The 27,849-nt window shown below is 47.3% G+C and overlaps 1 protein-coding gene across 1 annotated transcript in view; it reads right to left on the bottom strand.

The window, feature by feature from the left end:
- celf2 (cugbp, Elav-like family member 2) overlaps positions 1-27,849 on the bottom strand; it is a 230,630-nt gene that overhangs the window by 111,882 nt on the left and 90,899 nt on the right. The window contains exon 3 of the mRNA XM_058069394.1: positions 15,850-15,939. The gene's annotated coding sequence lies outside the window, so the exon portion shown is untranslated. The remainder of the gene's footprint in view (positions 1-15,849; positions 15,940-27,849) is intronic.

Raw genomic sequence — 27,849 nt, 5'->3', positions numbered from 1 at the left:
CCATAAAAGTCACCTGTCTGCCGACACGTACGCGATGCGCCGCGACGCACCTACCCTTCTAATCCCTCGCCGCTTCCACGCTCTCTAAAGTCTTTTGGCTCGTGAATCCGGCTGTGTCGTGCTTGGATAGAGCCGACCGCTACGTAGACCGCACGTGCACGTTTCAACTCATCTCATCCTCAGCAGCTAACATGCCTGCAAGCAGCATGGGCCCATAAGCATGGGGCCATAAGCATGGGGCCATATAAGCATGGGGCCATAAGCATGGGCCCATAAGCATGGGCCCATAAGCATGGGGCCATATAAGCATGGGGCCATAAGCATGGGCCCATAAGCATGGGGCCATAAGCATGGGGACATAAGCATGGGGCCATCAGCGTGGGGACATAGGCTGGGACAATCAGCGTGGGGACATAAGCGTGGGGACATAGGCTGGGGACATAAGCGTGGGGACATAAGCGTGGGGACATAGGCTGGGACAATCAGCGTGGGGACATAAGCGTGGGGACATAGGCTGGGACAATCAGCGTGGGGACATAAGCATGGGGACATAGGCTGGGGCCATCAGCGTGGGGACATAAGCATGGGGACATAAGCATGGGGACATAAGCATGGGGACATCAGCGTGGGGACATAGGCTGGGACAATCAGCGTGGGGACATAAGCGTGGGGACGTAGGCTGGGGCCATCAGCGTGGGGACATAAGCGTGGGGACATAGGCTGGGGCCATCAGCGTGGGGACATAAGCGTGGGGACGTAGGCTGGGGCCATCAGCGTGGGGACATAAGCGTGGGGACATAGGCTGGGGCCATCAGCGTGGGGACATAAGCGTGGGGTCATCATGTTTGCCCGCCCCTCCTGAGAAGAAAGAAGTTGCGGTTGAAGATGCCAAACCGAGCGAGGACGCTTGGCTGGCGCACTGAAGAAGGAGGAGGCGGAGCCAAGAACTGACAATGACTAAGCATCAATTGGAAAGCCACCAATCAGTGAATCCCCCACATGATGAGGAGGCGGAGTCATGTGATTCACCGTTTGGCTTTCCGTGGTACCGGTCCAAATAGCGGGATAGAGTTTGGCTAACGCTCATCAATGCCAGACGCTCCACGTTACCTCCTCAGCTAATCAGCTCCATACGAGGGAGGCCAGGAATCCAGGAACATGTGGAGCTCATAAACCCCCCCAGCCGGGGGAGGGGGGCGCCAGGGGGGGAGAAACACGAGAGTCATGTAGCGTACTTGAGGTTTGGATTAGAACCGACGTGCACACAAAATCACAAAAACAAACCTTGACCGAGTTCTTCTCAGCACCTCCTGGTGACCCCACGCTACCAGGAAGTGTGTGTGTGTGTGTGTGTGTGTGTGTGTGTGTGCTGGAGGAAACAGCTGCTTGCGGAACATCCAGGGATCCCATCCAAACACAACCACAAACATCACCGCTTCCTCCACGTGCACACGCACACGCACGGATCTGGAAAAGCTGGAAAAGTCAACTTGAAAGTGAATAAAGTGGAGGAAAAGGGCCGACGATGCACACACACACACACACACACACACACACACACACACACACGCACACACACGGCAGTAAACAAGCGTGGGGGCGCGCGGGGTCAGGTGTGAGAGTGCCAGCACGGCGAGGCGTTGACATGGCGGCAAACAAAGGCGCCGCGTGGGAGGCGAGACAGGTGGACGACTCTTCTCCTGGGCTCAAGGGTCCTCAGGCCGCGGGGCCCGACTGGAGAGGGACGGGGGTGGGGGGGTGGGGGGGGGGCGAGTGGGTGGCTGCAGAGCGCGAGGAAGGGTGAGCGCCGCCAAACGCGTTACTGGATGATGCGAGACGCGTACGTTGGACGCGGATGGGGCAGCTGATGATGGATTGCAATCCAACATCTCCTTCCTCAGGGCGCTTTTATTTTGAAATGTCGGTTTCATTTGCAGTTTTAATGTCAACAAACGATGGCGATATTAGCGTCAAGTCTGGTTTACCATGCAAAGTCATAGATTTTATGTTAAAAAAAAATGTCAGTTTTTTATTATTAAAAAAAATATTCATTTTAATTTGATGAAGTCGCCATGGTGTAGTGGTTAGTGTTCCGGACGCCTCGTGTTCGAATCTCCACTAGTAAGCATCATCGGTATTCGTCAGGAATGGCATCGGGAATATAAAGGGCTCCAGTCAAAATCAGATCAGAATCAGAAGTGTTGATGGATCAATTTCCTTGATCACTGATTAGTGGCAAGTAGCTATACATTTTAAGCTGAAGCTTGTCTCATAACGACAAGCTTTTATTGCAAATGTTGATCCCAAAAACATCAACATCCAGCTAGCAAGAGCGTTTGGAGGGGTTAGAGTGAGCCGTGTGTTAAAATGGACATATAGGATTGGCGCTCAGGTCATTCTGGAACCAATGGCAATCTACTAGCATGTTCCTCCCCAAATTCCAACATTTTCCATAATTCCGCATTTTCTACGCCAAAATTCCAACTGAAAATAAATGGACCCTTTTTTCCACCTTACTGATAATGCCCACTTTCCCCACAATTCAACATTTTCCATCCCACAAATTGCCATTTTCAAACCATCCCGCCATGAAAACAATCGGCAGGACATTCCGGTTATCTACTTGCCACAACCACAGAATTCCACCTTTTTCCGTGATTGAACAAACACAAATGTCTTTGATTTTGACAATTCCTACTACTTGCACATTTATCAACTCTTTCACAAACCCATGCAAAAATCTGATATTTGACATTCCGAAAATTCCATTTTTCCCAGAATTAGGCCTACAGATTTCCTTTGAAATAAATATCATATTTCTGCATTTCTCATCTCACTCAAACAATTCCAATGTGAAAATTTAGTGTGCTAAGGACCCAATGAGGAATTCTTCTCAAATCCCTCATTTTCCGAACACAAATTCCCTTTGATTTTTGTCGATATGTGCCCTGTGATTGGCTGGCTGGTCGACCCCGCCTCTCACCTATCCATGAATGTCAAATTTCCACATTTCAAACCATCCCATGTCAATGTCCAGCCTGAGCACATTCCTAAAAAATCGGAAGATTTTCCATAATGACGTTTTGCAACAAAATTGAAAATGAAGACTTTTCCCGCATTTCTCAACCGATTCCAAGAGGCCAACACGCAGCACATTGGGATCATCCGTTCACATTCAAGGTCTCCACAAATGTCCTCCTGCCATCAGCTGGAGATGTTTCATGTTGGGAATCACGGAAGCATTCCTGTACTTCAAATGTGACAAATCCTCACTGGAAGATGTTTAACGGAATGAGCGTGCACACGCGCACGTGCACGTGCACACGCGGCGTGATGGACCTGCGGTGCGGTGCCAGAGCGGATAAGCCAGTGGAGCAGAACCCAGCTTGGTCTGGGATCCCGCCAAGCCCAGCTGGTGGCTCCACCGGAGGAAGAGCGAGGAAAGAGAGGAGGAATGAGGAAGGAGGGGGATGGGTGGAGTGAGTGAGTGTTGCATCTCGGAACGCCGGCTGCTGGGCGTCACGTGTGGATGGTGAAGCGTTCCAAGAGGTGGAGTGTGTAAAATTCCAGTTAATAAATCCCAGGCTGAGATAAGATCAGGAAAAAAAAAAAACCCCACAATAGAACTCCTCAGCTGCTCTCGGGGGGGTCAGAGGTGGGACGGCGCCCCCCTCAGGCAGCCTCCCATGCACGCAGCCGGAGCACGGAGCACGGAGCACGTGGGCGCGTGGCACCGCTGACGGGGAAAACACATGCTAACTTTTATTTCACACTCTGAGGAAGTGAAATTTGGAAAGTTGACATTTTGTGTGTGGGGGGGGGGGGGGGCGGAATGCTGAGGTCAGGATGCCGACTTTTGAATCGGAACATCGGAACAAGTCTTTTGTGGAATAAGTTTCACTTAATACGTGTAGGCCTTTTCCACAGGTGACTTTCTTCAGGCTTCCGATTGGCTGGAATGGCACAAAGATGTTGGGAAGCTAGCATGGAAGCTAGCACGGGGACAAGACTTGGTCATGTGATTTTTTTATGACAAACTGAGTGTTTGTGAGAAGCATGTGACCGCACACACACACACACACACACACACACAAAGTCTCCATTGAGGCCGCACGCTATCATGTGATGATGATGATGATGATGATGATGATGATGATGGCCGGCATGGTCGGAGGTCAGAGTGGAACGCCGTATGCGGGGAACGCCGCCACCTCATCCATACTGCATGGAGGCCAGACAAAAAGGCTGAGAGAGGCGGGGCCAAAGACCAATATAAAGCGGTTCTGTGAGGCCGGACAAAGACGCCCTTTATGGGGGCCTGGGGTCACATGGGTGGCGTCCCCCACACGTACGCACGCACCATGACAAGACGCTACGAAGCAACAAGAAGCGTCCGGGACCTCGGTGCTGCGCCCTGTGGGCCCCCGCCTGTCATTACAGGACAAACATCATTAAAAGAGGATTAGCGGCACACACCTGCCATTGGGATCCGGGAACGTGTCCTGGCATCCGCCAATCAGGGACGCGGAATGTCAGCCAGGAGATGGAATTAAAAGGCTTTTTCGTTCATCATCGAATGTTCCAGGAGGGCGTCCATGACATTCAAAGGTGGTCATCTAATGGAAATGACCTTTCAGCTTCTCCTGCACCTTCATGGACCACCACGTTAAGGGGGGTGGGGGGTTGGGGGTTGGGGTGGGGGGGCACATAGCTTGCAACTTTGCGTGCCTTCAATTTATTCCGATTGGACACGGCTGCCGACCATGTGACATCCACTCCCACGCACGCACACGCTAGTCAACGTTTACTGAGGCTGCTTCTCCAACTGTGGAAGACCTCCTTGGGGTTCTGGTCCTGGTTCCCGTCAAGTCCATGACCTTCCTTTTGTCCTTTCAGATCATTCCAAATGAACCATCCAGGATATCATACTGGCATCATGTCAGCAACCACGAAAGGAAAGGCCATTGAACGCATCGTTACACCCCTACGAGTGGTTGTTACTGATTAGAGTAGTTACTGATGAACAAATCACTGATGCACATACATTTAGAGTAGTTACTGATGAACTAATTACTGCTACACATACATTTAGAGTAGTTACTGATGAACTAATTACTGATACACATACATTTAGAGTAGTTACTGGTGAACTAATTACTGCTACACATACATTTAGAGTAGTTACTGATAAACTAATTACTGCTACACATACATTTAGAGTAGTTACTGATGAACTAATCACTGATACACATACATTTAGAGTAGTTACTGGTGAAGTAATCAGTGAGACACATGCATTTAGAGTAGTTACTGATGAACTAATCACTGAGGCACGTACATTTAGAGTAGTTACTGATGAACTAATTACTGCTACACACACATTTAGAGTAGTTGCTGATGAACTAATCACTGAGGCACGTACATTTAGAGTAGTTACTGATGAACTAATCACTGATACACATACATTTAGAGTGGTTACTGATGAAGTAATTACTGCTACACATACATTTAGAGTAGTTGCTGATGAACTAATCACTGAGGCACGTACATTTAGAGTAGTTACTGATGAACTAATCACCGATTCACATACATTTAGAGTAGTTACCGATAAACTAATCACTGAGACACATACATTTAGAGTGGTTACTGATGAACTAATTCCTGCTACACATACATTTAGAGTAGTTACTGATGAACTAATTACTGCTACACATGCATTTAGAGTAGTTACTGATTAACTAATCACTGATCCACATACATTTAGAGTAGTTGCTGATGAACTAATCGCTGATACACATACATTTAGAGTAGTTGCTGATGAACTAATCACTGATCCACATACATTTAGAGTAGTTGCTGATGAACTAATCACTGCTACACATACATTTAGAGTGGTGACTGATGAACTAATTACTGCTACACATACATTTAGAGTAGTTACTGATGAACTAATCACTGATCCACATACATTTAGAGTAGTTGCTGATGAACTAATCACTGATCCACATACATTTAGAGTAGTTGCTGATGAACTAATTGCTGATACACATACATTTAGAGTAGTTACTGATGAACTAATCACCGAGGCACGTACATTTAGAGTAGTTACTGATTAACTAATCTGAGATGTATACATTTAGAGTAGTTACAGAGGAGCTCATGACTGATATATGCATTTAGAGTGGTTACTGATAAACTAATTACTGCTACACATACATTTAGAGTAGTTACTGATGAACTCATCACTGTGACATACATTTAGAGTAGTTACTGATGAACTAATCACTGTGACATACATTTAGAGTAGTTGCTGATGAACTAATCGCTGATACACATACATTTAGAGTAGTTGCTGATGAACTAATCACTGATCCACATACATTTAGAGTAGTTGCTGATGAACTAATCACTGCTACACATACATTTAGAGTGGTGACTGATGAACTAATTACTGCTACACATACATTTAGAGTAGTTACTGATGAACTAATCACTGATCCACATACATTTAGAGTAGTTGCTGATGAACTAATCACTGATCCACATACATTTAGAGTAGTTGCTGATGAACTAATTGCTGATACACATACATTTAGAGTAGTTACTGATGAACTAATCACCGAGGCACGTACATTTAGAGTAGTTACTGATTAACTAATCTGAGATGTATACATTTAGAGTAGTTACAGAGGAGCTCATGACTGATATATGCATTTAGAGTGGTTACTGATAAACTAATTACTGCTACACATACATTTAGAGTAGTTACTGATGAACTCATCACTGTGACATACATTTAGAGTAGTTACTGATGAACTAATCACTGTGACATACATTTAGAGTAGTTGCTGATGAACTCATCACTGTGACATACATTTAGAGTAGTTACTGTGTCGTCCTTTTGTGTAAAGTGTTCCCAGTTCCGCTATGAAAAAGTGTTTTGGCCCCCACGGCACATGTCCCAGCCTTCCTAGAGCGGCCGGTTGTGTGCCGATGGGAATGTTGGGGGTTAAATGCCAGCATTTGCCATTCATTTGCTGCCAATAGGTGCTGGTAAATGGAAGAGATGGAGGAGGGGGGGGGTCCATTACGGCTGCTTTGGCGCTGAATGAACTCTATATGTATTTATGGCGTGCGTGTAGGATGGTGTTATTCATCAATGCCAGGGGTGGGGGGTGGGGGGAGGGGGGCAGGGGGGGCGGACGACAGCAGCGAGTACAATGAGCGTGCGTGATGATAAATGGACTGATAGGCCATCTCGCTGAGCTTACACCCTCTAATTAGTTTTTAATTGACAGCCATTAAAGATCCTCGCTCCCCGTCCTGATTACGTGTTGCGGGGAGCAGACGCCCGAGCTCCGCCTTCCCGTCAGGCCTTATCTTTCCTCTTCGCCGTCGACCCGCCCGCTTTCTGTGCATGAGCGTCTTCCAGCACGCACGCATCATCACGCTCGTGTTCTCCTGCAATTAAGCATCACCTAACGCCTTCCTTCCATTCTATCAGTGACACAACATCAAAGAGCGGGAAAATTCCCAGAGAAATTGGGAATGGCTTTTTAAACCATAGGAATGTCCTGCTAGCCATCAACATTCCGCCATGGAAATCCCAACAACGCAAAACGTCCAGATATATTTCCAGGGGATGGGTCAAATATCCCGAAGATAAAAAACTGCAAACATTGCTAGTATGCTATCATGCTAACATGCTATCATGCTAACGTGCTATCATGCTAATAGCTAGCATGGGAACAATCCTTTGGCTTTTGGTGGCTCCATTGTTGGCATGGCTTCATGGTTTAGCTTCATGGTTTAGCAACGTTTATCTTGCTGCTGGCCCTTTAAGAAAAAGGGGCCAAGCCGACTCAAACGATAGAATAAATATATGTATTCCAATTTGCAGCACAGTAAAGCGCCGTTCGATCCCCACTGACCGCTTGGCTTCCTCTCCACTTCTCCGTGACGGCGTCGCCGACGTTGAGGGCAAACGCTTTGATTATTCACAGATGGCGACGCCGCCATCCATCATGCGAGCGCCGCTAATCTGAAGGATGACACGCTTTCTGCAAAATTATGAGGCGGGAAAACTAATATTCCTCACGCGGCCACGTCGTCGATCAAAGAGCAGGAGAAGAAAAGCTGGCCGCAAGCGACAATAACCGCTAAATGCCGTCATAAACATCAGAGTAATCAGATTACAATGTAATCCTTTTCCAAGTCATCAGCACTTTTTAGCCAGCGTCCTTCTAGGAATAGGACCAATGACAGCTGAACAGGAGAGGAACATGAGAAGAACAGGAGAGGAACATGAGAGGAACATGAGAAGAACAGGAGGACAAATGAGAGGAACATGAGAAGAACAGGAGAGGAACATGAGAGGAACATGAGAAGAACAGGAGGACAAATGAGAGGAACATGAGAAGAACATGAGAGGAACATGAGAAGAACAGGAGAGGAACATGAGAGGAACATGAGAAGAACAGGAGAGGAACATGAGAGGAACATGAGAAGAACAGGAGGACAAATGAGAGGAACATGAGAAGAACATGAGAGGAACATGAGAGGAACATGAGAAGAACAGGAGGACAAATGAGAGGAACATGAGAAGAACATGAGAGGAACATGAGAGGAACATGAGAAGAACAGGAGGACAAATGAGAGGAACATGAGAAGAACATGAGAGGAACATGAGAAGAACAGGAGGACACATGAGAGGAACATGGCAGGAACAGGAGAGCACCATGTGGGGCCCAAGTAGGCGGGCATAGAAGGGGGTCATGGGAACAAAGCAGACGGTCATACGTAGGACGAAAAACCTTTGAGGAACACGAGGTTCATTGATCATCAAATGAAAGATGAGAGGAAGAAATATGAACTGAGATCAAGAATATGCGAGAAGGAGAAGGGGATGAGAAGATGAGAGGACAATGATAACTTGAAAGAACTGTGAAAGACGCACGAGAGAAACAAGAAGAATTGGAGAAGAACGTAGAAGAAACTAAAGAAACATGAGGAGAAAAGGAGAACAACATGAGAGGTCCATGAGGGTAAAAACTTAGGTGATATGAGAAGTACGTGAGACAAACGAGAAGAAGCAGGATGAACAAGAGAACAATTTGAGATAATATTAGAAGAAAATTAGAAGAACGTGAAGAGAAACAAGAAAAGCTTGTCCTCCAAGCCAGGAGCTTTCTGGAATATGACAGGAATGAGAGAAGAACATGAGAGAAGGAGCATCAGCAAGAGATGAAAGTACCATGATGACGTCAAAGAAATCTTTTCCCTCCCAGAAGACAAGGAGGAGGAAGCAGAAGAAGAACGAGAAGAACGAGAAGAACGAGAAGAACAAGAAGAACAAGAAGAACAAGAAGAACAAGAAGAACAAGAAGAACAAGAAGACGTGAACATAAACATATTAGGAAGAAGAAGAAGAGGAAGAAGAAGACGTAGCATGTTCCATGAGCACTCAGACCGGGATGCAACATCAGGCTTGCGTGTCGTCCAGAAGACCTCCATCATGGACTTCATCATCTCACAACTTCACCCCACAACATCCTACAAGCTCTTCTGACTGCTCCCCAAAACGCCCACTTGGTGCCCGTTGAGCAATGACTCCGCCCACCAGCGGCCATTTGCTTTATCCATTGGTGACCTTAATGTTTGGAGATTCTTCTTCTTCTTCTTCTTCTTCAATTTTTATCTCGTAATTTCGACTTTCTTATCTCAAAATTTCAACTTTCTATCTCATAATTTCAACTTTCTCGTAATTTTGACTTTTTATCTCAAAATTTTGACTTTTTATCTCGTAATTTTGACTTTCTATCTCGTAATTTTGACTTTTTATCTCATAATTTCAATTTTTTATCTCGTAATTTTGACTTTCTATCTCGTAATTTCGACTGTATCTCATAATTTCGACTTTTTATCTTGTAATTTCGACTTTCTTATCTCAAATTTTCAACTTTTTATCTTGCAATTTCAACTTTCTCGTAATTTTGACTTTTTATCTCAAAATTTCCACTTTGTATCTTGTAATTTCAACTTTCTTATCTCAAAATTTCGACTTTTTACATCAGAATTTTGACTTTCTGTCTCGTAATTTCGACTTTCTGTCTCGTAATTTCGACTTTTTACCTCGTAATTTCGATTTTTATCTCGTAATTTCGACTTTCTCATAATTTTGACTTTTTATCTCTCTTCTTCTTCTTCTTCTTCTTCTTCTTGTGCTTCTTCTTCTTGTGCTTCTTCTTCTTCTTCTTGTGCTTCTTCTTCTTGTGCTTCTTCTTCTTCTTCTTCTTCTTCTTCTTGTGCTTCTTCTTCTTCTTCTTCTTCTTCTTGTGCTTCTTCTTCTTCTTCTGCTTCTTCTTCTTCTTCTTCTTCTTCTTCTTCTTCTTCTTCTTCTTGTGCTTCTTCTTCTTCTTCTTCTTGTGCTTCTTCTTCTTCTTCTTCTTGTGCTTCTTCTTCCTCTTCTTCTTCTTCTTCTTCTTCTTCTTCTTCTTCAGCCTGCATCTTCTCACACGGACCCACTCTTGGGACGCCACATTTATTCTCTCTAACTTGGCCCTTGATCACGGTAATCAAACATCGGCAGCATCAGCCTCAAGCGCCGTAATTATGGGCTGCCCGGACTGTGCGCACACACACACACACACACACACACACACACACACACACACACACACACACACACATGGCGTAGAGGCCACTAATGAGTCCGATGAGACGGAGGAGGAAAAGGAAGCCGAAGCGTTGCGAGCGGCGGCGAGAGCGGAGGTGAGAAGAAGCGGCGGGGCGGGCAGAAAGGAGGGTGAAGTGACGCCAGCGACGGCGGTGGGCGGCGGGTTGCCAGGGCCCCAGTGGAGATGTTGGCAGCCGTAACCATGGCAACAAGCTCCCACGGCGCACATGAGAGGCGCAGCCAGTCGGCGCTCCGGAACAACATTCCTTTATTTGACTTCTTCTCGGCGGCGTGCATCCCGCAGCTGCCCGTCGTTACGTAAAACACACTTCCACCGTCTTAGCCTTCCTGCTGGGTGGGGGTGGCGGGGGGGGGGGGGGGGGCATCGAATAACACTCTTTGGTACATGTGAGCCCACACCCCCCACCCCCCCCACCGCTCTTTATCTCACACACAAGAACATAATAGAAAATATGGTGGAAGTGGTAAGGCCCCCTACTGGGAAAACAATCTATTAGTGTCAGCTAGCCACTAAAGTCCACAGGAACCTGAGGAACCTGAGGAACCCGAGGAACCTGACAACAGGCCAATGATTCTCCTCGGTTTAAAGCTTTGGGTGGCGGGTGGAGGGGTGTGGCACACAATACACAATGGTGTATGAAGGTTTCATGATCTTGACTGGCCGCTGTGTATCTACCAAAGGTGTGGAGAACCACAGGAGAACCACAGGAGAACAACAGGAGAACCACAGGAGAACATCCACTTCCTGAGACTGCAACGTCAGAACCCACATGATCAACTCCAGCTACTATTAGAGAAGAAAAGGCCATGAAAGCGTTTGATTGTTGACATTGTGATTGTTTACATTTAACACAAAGAAGGAAAAGTGGAATAGCTCTCAGGCCACTGGGCTCACCGTGGGGGGGCAAATAACCCCCCCCCTCTTAAATCAGTACAAATACACAATCATTGACAGGAAGCCTTCACACGTAACATTGGCCAACATTTTCTGGTAAATGTTCCTCGACTTCTCAGTTGGTTTGTTCCTTTTTTTGTTTGAGGGTGACGTAGCGTGGATCTTCTTATCCAGATATTTGGCCTTTTTATCTCACAATTTCCACTTTCTATGTCGTAATTTCAACTTTCTATCTCGTAATTTCAACTTTCTATCTCGTAATTTCAACTTTTTATCTCATAATTTTGACATTCTATCTCGTAATTTTGACTGTATCTCAAAATTTCGACTTTTTATCTCGTAATTTCGACTTTCTTATCTGAAAATTTCAACTTTTTTTCTTGGAATTTAGACTTTCTATCTCAAAATTTCAACTTTCTCGTAATTTCAACTTTTTATCTCGTAATTTTGACTTTCTATCTCGTAATTTTGACTTTTTATCTCATAATTTCAATTTTTATCGCGTAATTTTGACTTTCTATCTCGTAATTTCGACTGTATCTCAAAATTTCAACTTTTTATCTTGCAATTTCAACTTTCTATCTCATAATTTCAACTTTCCCGTAATTTCGACTTTTTATCTCAAAATTTCGACTTTGTATCTTGTAATTTCAACTTTCTTATCTCAAAATTTTGACTTTTTATCTCGTAATTTTGCCTATCTCGTAATTTTGACTTTTTATCTCAAAATTTCGACTTTGTATCTTGTAATTTCAACTTTCTTATCTCCAAATTTTGACTTTTTATCTCGTAATTTTGACTTTCTATCTCGTAATTTCGACTGTATCTCATAATTTCGACTTTTCATCCCGTAATTTCGACTTTCTTATCTCAAAATTTCAACTTTTTATCTTGCAATTTCAACTTTCTATCTCATAATTTCAACTTTCTCGTAATTTCGACTTTTTATCTCAAAATTTCGACTTTGTATCTTGTAATTTCAACTTTCTTATCTCAAAATTTCAACTTTCTATCTTGTAATTTTGCCTTTCTATCTCGTAATTTTGACTTTTTATCTCATAATTTCAATTTTTATCTCAAAATTTTGACTTTCTATCTCGTAATTTTGACTGTATCTCAAAATTTTGACTTTTTATCTTGTAATTTCGACTTTCTTATCTCAAAATTTCGACTTTTTATCTCATAATTTTGACTTTCTATCTTGTAATTTTGACTATTTATCTCATAATTTCAATTTTATCTCGTAATTTTGACTTTCTATCTCGTAATTTCGACTGTATCTCAAAATTTCGACTTTTTATCTTGTAATTTTGACTTTCTGTCTCGTAATTTTCAATGACTTTATCTCAAAATTTCGACTTTCTATCTTGTCATTCCGAATTTTGTCTTGTAATTTCAACTTTCTTATCTCGTAATTTTGACTTTCAATCTCGTAATTTCAATTTACCATTGGGATAATTTAGTTGTTTATCATCCAAATAACTATTTATTTACCAACATAGTACCATCAACTATTTACAATTTTCACATTTGGAAGTGAAATATGTGTGTATGATTTATAATTCCCCAACAATGCGTAACCTTCTGCACGCTACACACCTCCACACTCTAACACTTGCATGACATGACATGACATGACATGACATGACATGACATTAGATGACATGACATTAGATGACATGACATTAGATGACATGACATTGATGACATGACATTAGATGACATGACATTAGATGACATGACATTGAAATTGACAGGGCCAGCTGGTATCAACACACTTGTGCCACCTTGTGGTGGTTTTTATGGCTGCAGCCTGCTGTCGATGTGAACGTGTTTTGTAGAAAGAGACGCAAAGCGAAGTAAAAGTGTCGTAAACGTCCACCGTGACCAAAACACCTCCACGCTTTAACCGAGGTTCCGCCGTGTTGCCTTCAATCACCTTTTCACTCTCTGTAAATATGCACTTTAGCTTGGAAATGCGAACAATTGCGAGCGTGGAGCCTCCGGCATCCAAATGGCGTTTGAAACAGGAAGTAGCCAGCTCGCTAACAAGCAGCTGAGGAACAATTCCGGTGGAGGTTGGGCGGTTGGAACTGTGACAAGTGTGGGATTTTCAGATTGCGGCACGCGGCTGTAAAGCCGTAAAGTGGCTTGTGTGTGTGAGCGGAATGAAGCAGCTCCAGTCAAGGCTGAGCTCATTAGGACGGGCCGCCATCGCACACGTGCACGTACGCACACGCACGCGCGCGCACGCACACACACACACACAGCGAGTGTGTCGGCATTACAGAAGCGGAGAAAGGAGACAATGGACAAGGAGAGAGCAAGGGAGGAAGGAGAGAGGGATCACGCGGATGACGGAGGAAGACGCAGGAAGACGGAGGAAGACGCAGGAAGACGGAGCGAGCGCGGGATGCAAAGATTGGGGCGGTGCGGGAAACAATGAGGGGGGAGACAAAGCAGGTGGTCCTGGTAATTGCCTGGGGAATATAATGAATGAGCCACAGTGCATCTGACGGAATAGGAAATCGTCTCTATCTCCTCATTCCGCTCGCCGGCTCTCTCGACCGCCCCCACTCCCACCCCTCCCTCTCATTATCTGCCGCCTACCCCCCCCCAAGCCCCCGCCACCCCTTTTAAACGTATCTCATAAGCCCATCTTTGCTTTTCTCTCGCTTTCCCTCCAACCGCCAACACTGTGCTGAAAAACCGGCAACGCAACGAGGCCTACGTCTTCCTGGGACTACGTATGACCACGGATCATATTCCTGTATCCTACACAACCTGGAATACTACATACTAAGCTACACATACTCACGCAACACGTCACATGACATGACATCACTAACATACGCCCAACAAATGTCTTTTTGATGCTACCGGGTTTGGGTAAAAAATGTCCGTTTTTCCCGACTTTTGTCTTCTTTGTTTTGTTCCTACAATGGGCCGTCCACAGGCCCATAAAAAATGCGGTCCGCAATCTTTGGCATTCCCAGATTTACAGAGGCCCTTTGTATTGACTTGTGGACCCCTGTAGAGCAGCTACACGCAATAACCAGCACGTGAAGCTTTCCAGATCTTCCACAATCTGCACCTATTCCTGCTGGATTTCTTTAGATGTTGTCATTCATTCATTTTCTACCGCTTTTCCTCACGAGGGTCGCGGGGGGTGCTGGAGCCTATCCCAGCTGTCTTCGGGCGTAAGGCGGGGTACACCCTAGAGTGGTCGGCAGCCAATCACAGGGCACATATAGACAAACAACCATTCACACTCACATTCATACCTATGGACAATTTGGAGTGGCTAATTAACCTAGCATGTTTTTGGAATGTGGGAGGAAACCGGAGTACCCGGAGAAAACCCACGCATGCACGGGGAGAACATGCAAACTCCACACAGAGATGCCCGAGGGTGGGATTGAACCCTGGTCTCGCAAGGTCTGCGCGCTAACCCCTAGACCACCGTGCCGCCCCTTTAGATGTTGTGTTTCTCGCAAAAAAAAAAAAAAACCCAGGCACGCCCACTCCACTGTGGTTGGCCACACTCCAGAGTGCTCAGGAGGACTTCCGGATAGCTGCCGAACCCAACTTTATTGGAGTTGATAATAAAGACCATGTATCCCAATCCGAGTCGGAAGTAGAGACTCGACGGTCCCTGAGTAGGTTCTCAGCAAAAGAGGTTACTTCTGGAAGTCTGTCAATGCTAAGTAGCTTTAGCATTTTAGCCTTAGCTTTTCTACAGCACGGGTCAGCACGTCTAATGTGGTCATTGCAGGTTTTTAAAAGTCGGTTAGAGCCACTAATTGTGGTGGGAAAAGGCTATTAGCAACCCCCCCACCCCGCCCTGTATGCACACGCTATAATGCTACATAGACTAGCGCTTTTGCTACATTCCTTCCACGAAATAAAGACAGTTAGGACACTGAAGATGGTACTTCCTGCTGACTCTTCCGACCACCAAGTAACGTTGGGAAGGCGTAGGACAAGTTTGGGGGCGGGTCCAGCTGCATGGGGGCCCATCTTCACTAAACCGTACAAGTACAAGTACAAGTACAAGTACAAGTGTGCCCGTGTGTACTTACACTTAGTCTCTTTAACCGCATAAGTGCACATCTGCATATTTACTATTGTGAGTGTACATAAGTACACACTTGTGCACTCACACTTACTCTTACATGCATAGTTGTACTGAGTCTTTTGAGTGCCCGAGTGCACACTTGGCTACTTACACTTACTAAGTGCACATTTGTGTACTTACACTTTATCCGCTGAACCTGACTCCAGGATGACGTCTTTCTTTACGGAGAACACATTCCTGTTCCATGAGATCCCGCCCCCGATGGCCTTCCTGAATGGAACGGAAACAAGAAGGGAAACAAACATGAGGACCCAAGTTTTGGACCCGAAACTTGAGAAAAGCTGGGATTTGGAATGTGAAATACGAGTATTCCGACCCGGCTTGATGGCCCAAGAGAAGAGGAGGGGTCCTTGGTTTATTGCGACACAACAACACAACAACACAACACAACAAACAACACAACAAACAACACAACCAGGATGGGTGTTTCCATGCAAGTCTACGCAACAGCCGTGCAATAACGTTGTCCACATGTTGTAGCCCCCCGGGGGGTGCGCTGGCAGATGGGGGTGGGGTCGGGGGTCCTGTGAACAAGGTTGTTAAAAAGCGCTAAGATGAAGAGCGTCAGATGTCAGCGTGGTGGTCCACATTTTTTTTTTAAACATGCCACGTGACAACGCCCCCCCCCCCGCCCCCCACCTGTGGCCTCCACAAATGAAGACGGCAGCGTGATAGGAGGTGGGGGGTCCCTGCAGGGGTGCGAGGCAGGGGGTCGAGACAGGGATCAAGTTTTTCTAAATGGCATTTCTGCAGCTGAATTTATTGGCTCGCCACGGTCGCCTACAGCCGCGCACGTGTGATGTGAGAGTGGCTAACTCATTAGCGGGCCTCGTCACAGCGGGAGGTGGGTGCCGGCGTGTTCTGGGGGGGGGGGCGGCAATTCATCTTCTGCCTCCATGTGTGAACATATCCTTTTCCTGAACCTTCTTCTTCTTCTTCTTCTTCTTCTCCGTTCAGGATTTAATTAAAGCAGTTGGACTGATCCTCATCATCATCATCATCATCACCTCTCCTCCTTTCGTCCTCGGGAGGTTAATAGCGCACTAATCCAACCCCCTGCCCCCGCCCCCGGAGCCCCCAGGCCCTTCCTCAATAATGCATGGATCAGATGAGGACACCTACGCTGCCGTGGATGGAAGGTTCCGGGCTCACATGGATTGATGGACATGCTACTGTTATTCCCAACCATTCCTTCTTTATTCCCAACCATTCCTTCTTTATACCTGACCATTCCTTCTGTGTTCCGCACATCCCTTCTTTATTCCTGACCATTTAATCTTTGTTCCCGGCCATTCCTTCTTTATTCCCAACATTCCGTCTTTATTCCAGACAATTGCTTCTTTATTCCCAACCATTCCTTCTTTATTCGCAACCGTTCCTTCTTTATTCCTGACCATTCCTTCTTTATTCCCAACCATTCCGTCTTTGTTCCAAACATTCCATTCCTGACCATTCCTTCTTTATTCCCAACATCCCTTCTTTATTCCTGACCATTTCCTCTTTGTTCCCAACCATTCCTTCTTTATTCCTGCCCATTCCTTCTTTATTCCCAACTGTTCCTTCTTTATTCCCAACACCCCTTCTTATTCCCAACTATTCCTTCTTTGTTCCCAACCATACCTTCTTTATTCCCGACCATTCCTTCTTTATTCCCAACCACTCCTTCTTTATTCCTGACCATTCAGTCTTTGTTCCAAACCATTCCTTCTTTGTTCCCAACCATACCTTCTTTATTCCCAACCATTCCTTCTTTATTCCTGTCCATTCCTTCTTTATTCCAGACAATTCCTTCTTTGTTTCCAACCATCCCTTCTTCGTTCCCGATATTCCTTCTTTATTCCCGACATTCTGTCTTTATTCCCAACATCCCTTCTTATTCCCAACTATTCCTTCTTTGTTCCCAACCATACTTTCTTTATTCCGGACCATTCCTTCTTTATTCCCAATCATTGTTTTGTTCCCAGCCATATATATATATACTGTATATAACTGTCTATTTATAGATATAGATATAGATGTATAGATCTATATGGACTGGTTGAATTGAACGTTGGGAGAGTGGATATCATCGGATGACGACTCTGGATCGTCTACATCCAGCCTCGGCATGGAAGTGATGGGAATCCAATGAGTCTTTGTAAGCTAAGTGTCCATGGAACGCTGCTGCATACGGATGACAATGTGCTATTAAACCTGGAACATCTAATGACCTTTTCACCAACAGTGTGTGTGTGCGTGTGCGTGTGCATGTGTGTGTGTGCGTGTGTGTGTGTGCGTGTGTGTGTGTGTACGTGCGTGCTAGCGAAGCAGGTAGCGGACGCTCCCTAATGAAGACAGCGGCGTTGACGGCAACTACCAATTAAAGTTGTCACGGTCGCAGCCATCCTGAGCTTTGACGACGCGCTTCCCTCTTTCCTTAAATTGCAATTACAGCCTGGTGGGCGTGGCCACGCTCGCATCACCTCACATGCTTTTGTATTACTGTGTGTGTGTGTGTATGTGTGTGTGTGTTGTGTGTGTGTTGTGTGTGTTGTGTGAGCTCGCTGAGCCAAGCCACCAATTAAATGCGCACGTTAGCGCCAGCAAGGACAAGATGACACTTAGTTGAGGTTAAAATGTTGGCCCCGCGTCCTGTCACTCATCATGGATGCCATCCTTGGACAACCAAGCTCAACGCTTATTTTTATTATTTTTATTATTTTGACCATTTTGATTATTTCACCCAAACTGTCCTTCATTTCACTTCAACTTGGTGCTGAAATGACGAGCATAGGAATAAATAAGCAGAAGAAGGAAAGAAGGAAAGTACTTAGTTATTCCGAGTACGACCCCTTGGAAAATCACCGCCACAAACCAAAAAAGGGGAACTTCCTGTCTGGTTCCTGAGACCTTTCATGCATGTTGTCATGGTGGAAGTCTACCAAATAGGGACCATTTTTCCCCGAATGTAAAGGCGGCGTTCCTGAGCAAATTTTGAGGATTCAAAATATCAGACTTTTCCCCGGACCTGACGTGCTTCCCCATTGGAAGTATTCCAATAATTATCATCCTCATAATCATGACAAGAAGCCATTTGAGTAGGAATTGCGTGTGAATTCCGAAAAGCAGAATGAATGTTGAAATATCCTCAGAATGTATGACAATCTATACCGACCACTGTATGAACCGCGACACGGAATAACATGGAATAACATGGAATAACATGGAATGAGCAGAATGTTACATGTAATGTGAAAGGAAAATTCATTTCCAACACTAGGGGGCGACATTGAAATTGGGAAAATATGTCACGGAAAACGTTCAATTATGGGAAATGGGTTTTCGCTCATGGAATGTTACCACAACGGATGGATTACCATTCCAGCGATGGAAGTACACGATGAGTCCCGGTACTGTGTCCGGGAAACCAGCGAGACAAGCGGGATCTTTTGTACGGCTCTAACGGAAAAATACATTTCCCGTTTGGACTGATTCCTCCTCATCCCACCTCCATGACGGTGAATACGCGGGACAACCACAAGGGGCGCTGTGATAAGCACATGGTAGCGTTTGGGTCTTGGGGGGGCCCCCCGAGGAAGAGAGTCAGCATCACGGTGGACCAGGAGACAATTGCAGGTGGATGAGATCAGATCCCAGGACAATCAGAAGAATGCTGGCCATGTGCACGTGTGTGTGTGTGTGCACGTGTGTGTGTGTGTGTGTGGTTTGGTCTAGCGGCTTCCTCGGAAAAGCGGGGGCCACTCGGGATAAACGGCGCCAATCAAAAGGGGATGTGGCGGTAATGAAGACTAAGGCGCTGAGAGGCAGGCGGCTTTTAGGAGCGCTCAGCACTTCAGACCCGCTCGCTCGCTACGTCTTTCACAGCTCGCCGGATTAGCCGGCCTAGTCTCTATGGAAACCTTGCCCTGCACCGCGCGCACACACACACACACACACGCACACACACACACACACACACACACACACACACACACACACACACACACACACACGTCAGGAAGACTTTTACTTGCCTTAGAAAAGCGAAAGGACATAATTTAAGTGCTACTTGTGATTTCCTGTTTGATGTGTTCAGGGAATCCGGTGGGTGGGCAGGTGGGGGGGGGGGGGGCGGGGGGGATTGGGGGTGGGGGGGGGTCTGGCGCCGACGGTGCGACCGGCGTAGGAGTGAATTACGAATGCATGGGGGTGCGGTGGTCCAGACCAGACGGTCACGCTAGGAAACATCCGCCAGTGTCGCTCCGGGAGTAAGGTGGTTTGGTGCCGGCCGGGATGGGGGGGGGGGGGGGGGATCAGAAGCAGCCAATCAGAACCATTCCACATCATTGATCAGGGGCCATCTCACACAAGTGTCCAGGCTTTCCCGCTAATGCCGCCCGGTCGGCCCCCGAGCCTCCATCCCGGGCTGGCTAAAGCTCTTCTTCTTCTTCTCCGCTGCATTTCATCACACGCTATCTCTTCTCATTTTTCCAGCTCCGCGCTTTTGCCACTTATTGGCGCCGCCTGGGCCGGGTGGCAGAGTGGGAGATAGGCCCCGGCGCCACGCTGCAGAAATGGACCCGGTCACACCGGTGGCCTGCTCTGAATGCTAATGGGCGGGACGCAGCGCAGGCCAGGTGACGGAGCAAATTAGACCGGCGGGAACATGAAGTGCTCAGGACCGCTTTGATGCGGCACACGGCGACACGGAGTCACATCGTGGAGATCATCTTTTTCTTCCTGATTCCCGTTCTAACTTTAGTTCCTCCCGGATAAAGAAGATGAAGAACACATCAAGCTCGGCTTTCACACGACTTTGCTGGGAGGAGGAGAGACAGAGGGAGGTAAATATAGCCCACATGCTCACGTGCTAATAATAATATCATCATAATCATCTTCTCATTGCTCTTCGTCACTCAGGAGGGCCAACGGACGCCCAAGTTGAGGAACGTCTGGGAGCTGAGAGGCTTTCCTAAAACATCCAATCATCTCGCCTCTAAGCTAACTGGTGGCTAACCTTGTTGGGGGTGTGGAACCCCGCTCGAACAAACAGTTGCACGCACAACCGGTACCAGGACCCAGACCAGTACCAGGACCCAGACCGGTACCAGGACCCATACCGAGACCTGTACCAGGACCTGGACCGGTACCAGGACCCAGACTGAGACCGGTACCAGGACCCAGACCGAGACCGGTACCAGGACCCAGACTGGGACCAAGACCCGGACCGGTACCAGGACCCAGACCAGGACCGGTACCAGGACCCAGACTGGTACCAGGACCCACACCCAGACCGGTACCAGGACCCAGACTGGGACCCGGACCAGCACCAGGACCTAGACCAAGACGGGTAACAGGACCCAGACCAGGACCAGTACCAGGACCCAGACGAGGACCAGTACCAGGACCCAGACCGGTACCAGGAACCAGACCGAGACCGGTACCAGGACCCAGACTGGGACCAAGACCCGGACCGGTACCAGGACCCATACCGAGACCGGTACCAGGACCCAGACCAGGACCAGTACCAGGACCCAGACTGGTACCAGGACCCACACCCAGATCGGTACCAGGACCCAGACTGGGACCCGGACCAGCACCAGGACCCAGACCAAGACGGGTAACAGGACCCAGACCAGGACCAGTACCAGGACCCAGACCGGTACCAGGAACCAGACCGGTACCAGGACCCAGACCGGGATCACGACCAGTACCAGGACCCACACCGGGACCCGTTTTACATCCAGAGGTGTTGAGGCCATGGCTCTCGTCAAAAAAGGGTGGAGTCCTCCAACTGGGTTGGGAGTAAGGTCCTGTCCTCGGTGGAGGAGTCCAACTATCTCCGGGTCTTGTTGCCGAGTGAGGGAAGGTTGGAGCATGAGATCCCTGAACCGGACTGCTGTGGTGAAGAGAGAGCTGAGCTGGAAGGCAAAGCTCCCAATTCCCCGATCCGTGAGGCCCCCACCCTCACCCATGGTCATGAGGCCCCATCCTCACCCACGGTCATGAGGCCCCATCCTCACCCACGGTCATAAGGCCCAGTTTCCTCCATGGTCCAGGAGGGGATTGGAGTAGAGCTGCTGGTCCTTCACATGGAGAGGAGTCGGGTGGCACGCCCAGCCGGGCGGAGGCCCCGGGGCCCGACCTTCTAAATACGGTCGCTAACGTTATTAGAGCTCTGGAGGCGGATTATTTACCCGAGCTGCGACGTGAAGGGTCCTGGGGATCCTGGGGTCCAAGTGGCGTTTGGCCGTTAGCGTCCAAACGCTCCATTTAGTCGCCTGCGACGCTTCACCTTGAGACATGCGTGGCGTCCCCCCCCCCACGCCCCCCGCAGCTAAAATCCACCAAGCGGCTCCCGTTTGTTTATTCTTGCATCATCGCCGCCGCAAATTGCTTTTGCAAATGGCGGCGCTCCCCGGCCCCCCGCGGTAAATACAATGTCAATGGCGGTGTTAATAATCCTTTTGTCGGACTTGACCAGGAGCTGTTTCCTTGATTCAATTAGCGCGCTTAGGGGAGGGCGCCGGATGCAGGCGGCCCCCCTGGGGGTCCCGGGTGTTAATGACATTCAAATTGATGGCCGCCACATGTCGCCGTGCTCCGAGTGTCTAATGAAACGCTCCTCCATGACGGGCGGCGCCCGCGAAACTAGGCCGCCCGCGCCCAACTTCCCCGGCCCAACTTTCCAGCGGTCGTTAGCAAGGAACGCTGGGAATTGTTGGAGTCGGTAGTAAGCAACTCTTGTCACTTCCATTAAAGCTAACGGCCCCCCGCGTCCCCCCGCAGGAAATCACCATAAAACCAAACGCTTGCCAAATTCAATCGCCGTCTAACCGCGTGGCGTTAATGTCTCATCAGCCACGCCACCACGCCCCCCCAAAGGGGACCCTTAAAGATCCTTCTTTTGTGTTGAGTCCTCGTCTTTACCGGGAGCAACGGCGTTCCGGGCTGGGCGGCGTCATGTGACATGAGCGATGGCGATGGCGTCTCATAAAGAGCCTTTACATGAGGAGAGTAATATCATCACCTTTATGAGAAAATAATCATTTCTTCTCGGAATTTATGAGCATCAGCGAGGGTGGGGGGGGGGTGTTAATGCGAGCGGGATCAGCATGGGGGGGGGGGTGAGGAGGAAAAGCCTGGCTTTAATTTGTTCCCCCCCCCAGGGAGGGAAGAGCCGTCTTCCGTATCAGGCGGTGTAGTCCATCTTGCCAGCGGAGAATGAGCCAATTAGTCCGCAGGAACAAAAGAATCAAAGCGGATCAATGAGCTCCATTCACCGTCCTAGTCGACCCCCCCCCATTCTACCCCCCCACGACCAAGACACGCCCTACGTAGCGTCTCGGATGTACATACACTCCATCAGCACCAATACAGTCCAGGGTGCCTGAAGGTAGCATTTTACAAGATAAACAACCCAGCAGTCATAAAGTCCAAATATTAGTTGTCGAAAAAATATTGTTTTTTTTTTTCATTTGCAAAATTACAAAGGAAGAATAAAGTGAAAATATGGCGGCTATAAAGTCCACATTGCCGGGAGAAAAATAAGTAAATAATAATCATAAAACCAACAAACTAGAAAAATGAGCTTGATTGTAATTTTAGGGAAATATATCAGGTTGAAATTAATATTAATATTAAATAATATTAATCAATAATAAATTGTAATTTGAGGGAAATATATCAGGTTGTAATTAATATTAATATTAATAAATATTAATATCAATATTAATAATAATTTCAACCTGATATATTTCCCTAAAATTACAATCAGACTCACTTTCTTGTTTGTTGGTTTTATGATTAATATTTACTATTTAATATTAATAAATATTAATATCAATATTAATATTAATTTCAACCTGATATATTTCCTTAAAATTACAATCGGACTCATTTTTCTAGTTTGTTGGTTTTATGATTATTATTTACTATTTATTTACTATTTATTCCCCAATTTAATTAATATTAATATCAATTAATATTAATAAATATTTATATTAATATCAATATTAATTTCAACCTGATATATTTCCCTAAAATTACAATTTATTATTGATTAATATTATTTAATATTAATATTAATTTCAACCTGATATATTTCCCTAAAATTACAATTTATTATTGATTAATATTATTTAATATTAATTTCAACCTGATATATTTCCCTAAAATTACAATCAAACTCATTTTTCTAGTTTGTTGGTTTTATGATTATTATTTACTTATTTAATATTAATAAATATTAATATCAATATTAATATTAATTTCAACCTGATATATTTCCCTAAAATTACAATCAGACTCATTTTTCTAGTTTGTTGGTTTTATGATTATTATTTACTTATTTTCTCGATAATATTAATAAATATTAATATTAGTAAAATTAATATCATTAATATTTAATATTTGGAGAAACAAGAACAATAAAGTTGTCATTTTGAAAAATCCATATTTAGGGGGAAAAAAGGCAAGAAATGAATCAATCTTCCGTCATTTTTGGAGAATAAAGTCCAAATTTGAGTCCTCTTTCAAGAATAAACTTTATTCTTCTTATTTGTAACAAGCGTAATGTTGCAGGGGGGGGGGGGGGACTGAGCTGGGATGCCGCCCCCTGGTGGCCCGGAGGGTGAATGCGTTACAAAGCGCCATTGGGTGAATGCGTCTGAAGGCCATCTACGAACGTACGAACGTACGAACGTGGTTCTCAGCGTGGACGAGCGGGGGGGAGGAACGCTCAGTGAAAAGTAAATAGTGAGGGGTGGGGGCCGTGGGGGCGTGGGGGGGGGGCATGTAGGCTTAAACGCCGCCTGATAATAGCAATCATTAATTCAAGCACACTTGAAAACGTCTCGTTAGGAATGATTTGGGCTCCTTTGGCGTCCCGTAGAAATACATCAATTAGACGCTGTCAGCAAACAAGCGGCGGCGCATCCATCATGCTGACCGACGTCCCGTGTTGACGAGGGGGGCGACCCGGGCCCCCGTGATGGGGCTCATTCATCCTGCCGCTTCCTCACCTTCTGGTCCGCACCCCTCCGAGCGGGGCCGGGCCCAGCGGCCTCTCCGGGCGGGGCCCCGCCATAAATCCATAAGTTTGTTTCCCCCCGCCCTCCCGCCCCCTCCGAGCGGCCGACACCTGGAACACAATAGAGTGCGCTCATCTTTTATGTATGAGTGTGTGTCTCCGTGGCGGATCCATCATCGGGGGGGCGCGGCAGGGCGCCGTGGCGGGAGGGGAAATAGACAAGCTTGTGCAACAAAGCAAAATGAAGACCCCTTTACTCTCTGGCCGCCTTTTTCTTCCACTTGCTTACATTTCCAGCGGGGGCGCCCCCCCCTGAGTGCCCCCTGCAGGCACATCCCGTACACGTCCCCTTTTGGCAAGACTGGACGCCGTAGCGGGGGTGTCGTCTAGGACCCCCCGTGACTCCTCATGGCACTTTACCTCGCTAGCAGGAACGGTCCCCTGAATTGGGCAACCCATTGAACCTTAGTGCCGCAAGGCCTGCTGGGAAGCCGGAAGCACTCCCAGCCGTTCCTACTCCAAAGAACCGTTCATGTTGTGAATCGTTTGAATGAAGATTGAGAAGATCGGATCATTTTTAATACAGCAATCCATCATCTAATGCGGCTAATTACAAACCTTATTTTCATATTTGGGAATAGAAAACCTGGTGCCAACATTCCAGTTATGCTTTTTAACATCATTAGAGCCCTCTGAGCATGAGATAGCACCCCTATAGTAACATTTAGTTGCATTTTTCATGCTTGAAAATGCCTCATTTGGGCCAAAAAAATTCCACAGGTACGATCGCACCAGGCCGGGGGTGCACCGGCTACGGTTACGTGTGCACGTGGAGGGTGTACCTAATGAAGTGTCCAGCGTGCATGCGTGGTTGTTGATGTCAGCAAGCGTCTTAGCTAGCAGGGTGGTAAAACCTTCTTTCCCCGCCACGGTCTTCATTATTTCAATCTGCGCCCCCGCAGGTGACGGCGGCACAGTCACTCAATCGCACGCCCCCCCCCCCATTCCCCCCCCCCCACCACGAACGCTTTTAGCCAAATCACTTGTCACCTTTCACCCGCAGCAGGAAAGTCAGACCCGACAACACGCGGCCGTCGCGTTTAAAAGCTTCCACCGCGAGTGGGCTAGCGTGTTGCCGGGTAGACGAGCGGCGGCAATGTTTCTGTACAGTACTTCCTGCAGTCTCATTGCTGACACCTAGTGACCAGTGTAGAATACTACATATCACGGACGTCCTTGAATGCATCTTGTGAACGCCTGCTCTTTGCATTTGACTTCATTTAGACATGCTAAATGCTACAAATGCTACATTTAGGCCCTAAATATGAGCAATGTGCTTGAATACCACTAATGACTTTGAGGAATACGAGTCAATCCGAGTTCAAGCAGGAAGCAGCGGGATTTATTCATGGATATATTGGAATACCGTGGCGAGCGTCGTCGTCCAAATAGCAAGTGTGACGTGGCGAGGGATCGCGGCGTCTTAGCGTTGATTTCATTTAGCCACATTGTGTTCCACGAGGGTTACGCGTCGTGTTTGGTGGCACCGTGAGCGAGGGGGCGTTGCTTTGATGTCCTCCGGTCGGTTTGCGAGTGTGAATATAGGAATATCACGTAGGAATATCAAAGGAATTGAAGGCGACAGAAAGGCTTCATCCAGCGTACTGATGCTACACAGTCGGGAATCGGACGTTGCGGGTCCGACGGGCGTACGGACGCTAAACATAAATGAGTACAGGTTTGGAAGACATGAACAAAAGACGGTTATTATTTCAACTAGCAAAGCCGAGCTACACCAGGCTTTCTCGACGACGACGACGACGACGCCTGCTGAGCTAACATTTCTGTTCCCATTTTTACTCGTCTGTCGGCATGCTGACGCCGTTTACGCCTCATTTGCTCCCGAAACGGAATCATCCTGAAATCGTTGCCGCTCGTCTGCAAAGAATCAAAGAATTAGTATCGGATCAGAGAGGGAAGCGGAAAAGGACTGAAAAGCATCCTGGGTCCTGGCTAATGGTGTTAAACAGGCCTGTGTGTGCGTGTGTGTGTGTGCGTGTGTGTGTGTGTGTGTGTGAGTGTGTGTGTGAGTGTGTGTGTTTGTGCGACGGAAGAGGACAAAAGGATGGCGAGGAAAGAAAGGAGCTGACAAGTGGAGAAGGGACGACTGGCAGGAAGACAACACAGACGTTTTCATCTTCTCTCTCCGCCTTCCTCGTCTCGCTCTTTCATTTCGGTGACTTTTGTCGCCACAAGACGTTTCCTGTCGCCGGCACCCGGCGGCGCTCGCTAGCAGCCGCTCATTACCGATGCCCCCCCCAACCCCTCGGAAAAACCTTCCAGGGATTTCAAGGTTGGCGTTGGCATTATTGTCCACATCTTCCAGGAACGGCCGCTGTGGAGACGTTTATTCCCGTGGACAGTTGGAGTCGCCGCCTCAAAGTCGAGATCCCGGCGAGGTTGTCAAGTCAAGCGGACGTGAAATTTGTCTGCGGGTGGCCGACGCCATCGTCTGCACTGACGTGAAGTGAGATTGACCAGCGGAGCGAATCGGAGACGGGGTGAGGCGGTGTCGGCGTATTGGTCTTTCCCCCCGCCTCCGAGGTGACAAGCACACCTTGTCGGGTGTCAGGGCCCATTAGAGGGTGGCAAGGTGATGGCGGCCCCGTAATGGAAGACCACAAGACATAGAAAACAGGATGAAGCCACGCCTTGGAATCATTGTGGCGAGTGGCAGAATGGTTCCGGTTTTCAGCAGGGACGCTTCCATTGGGGGGCGGCGCATCAAAGATGGCGGCAGACGAGGAAACCTCACACCCTGACGCCTCATCGGGTAGCCCTGTTCAATGCTCATCTTGTGGGGCCCGGGTTTGGGGCCCGCTGGGGCAGACCAGTCAGGTTAGATTGGTGCCGTGACTCGGATGGGAGTCAGGTCGAGGTGGTCCACCACTAAGACTTGTGGTGGACCATGAGCTCTCATCCAAGGACCTTCTTTGCCATTCCAGGCCGTGACCAGTCAGGGTACCTTGGTGCCGAGACACACGAGAGTGAGGTTTCGGGGTCAAGTGTAACATGTGGGATAGGGATAGACCATCAGGTCTCACCCGGGG

The sequence above is a fragment of the Doryrhamphus excisus genome, chromosome 3 (assembly GCF_030265055.1).
Source record: "Doryrhamphus excisus isolate RoL2022-K1 chromosome 3, RoL_Dexc_1.0, whole genome shotgun sequence".
In the NCBI taxonomy this organism is placed as follows: Eukaryota; Metazoa; Chordata; class Actinopteri; order Syngnathiformes; family Syngnathidae; genus Doryrhamphus; species Doryrhamphus excisus.
This window is presented reverse-complemented; position numbering and strand designations above follow the sequence as displayed.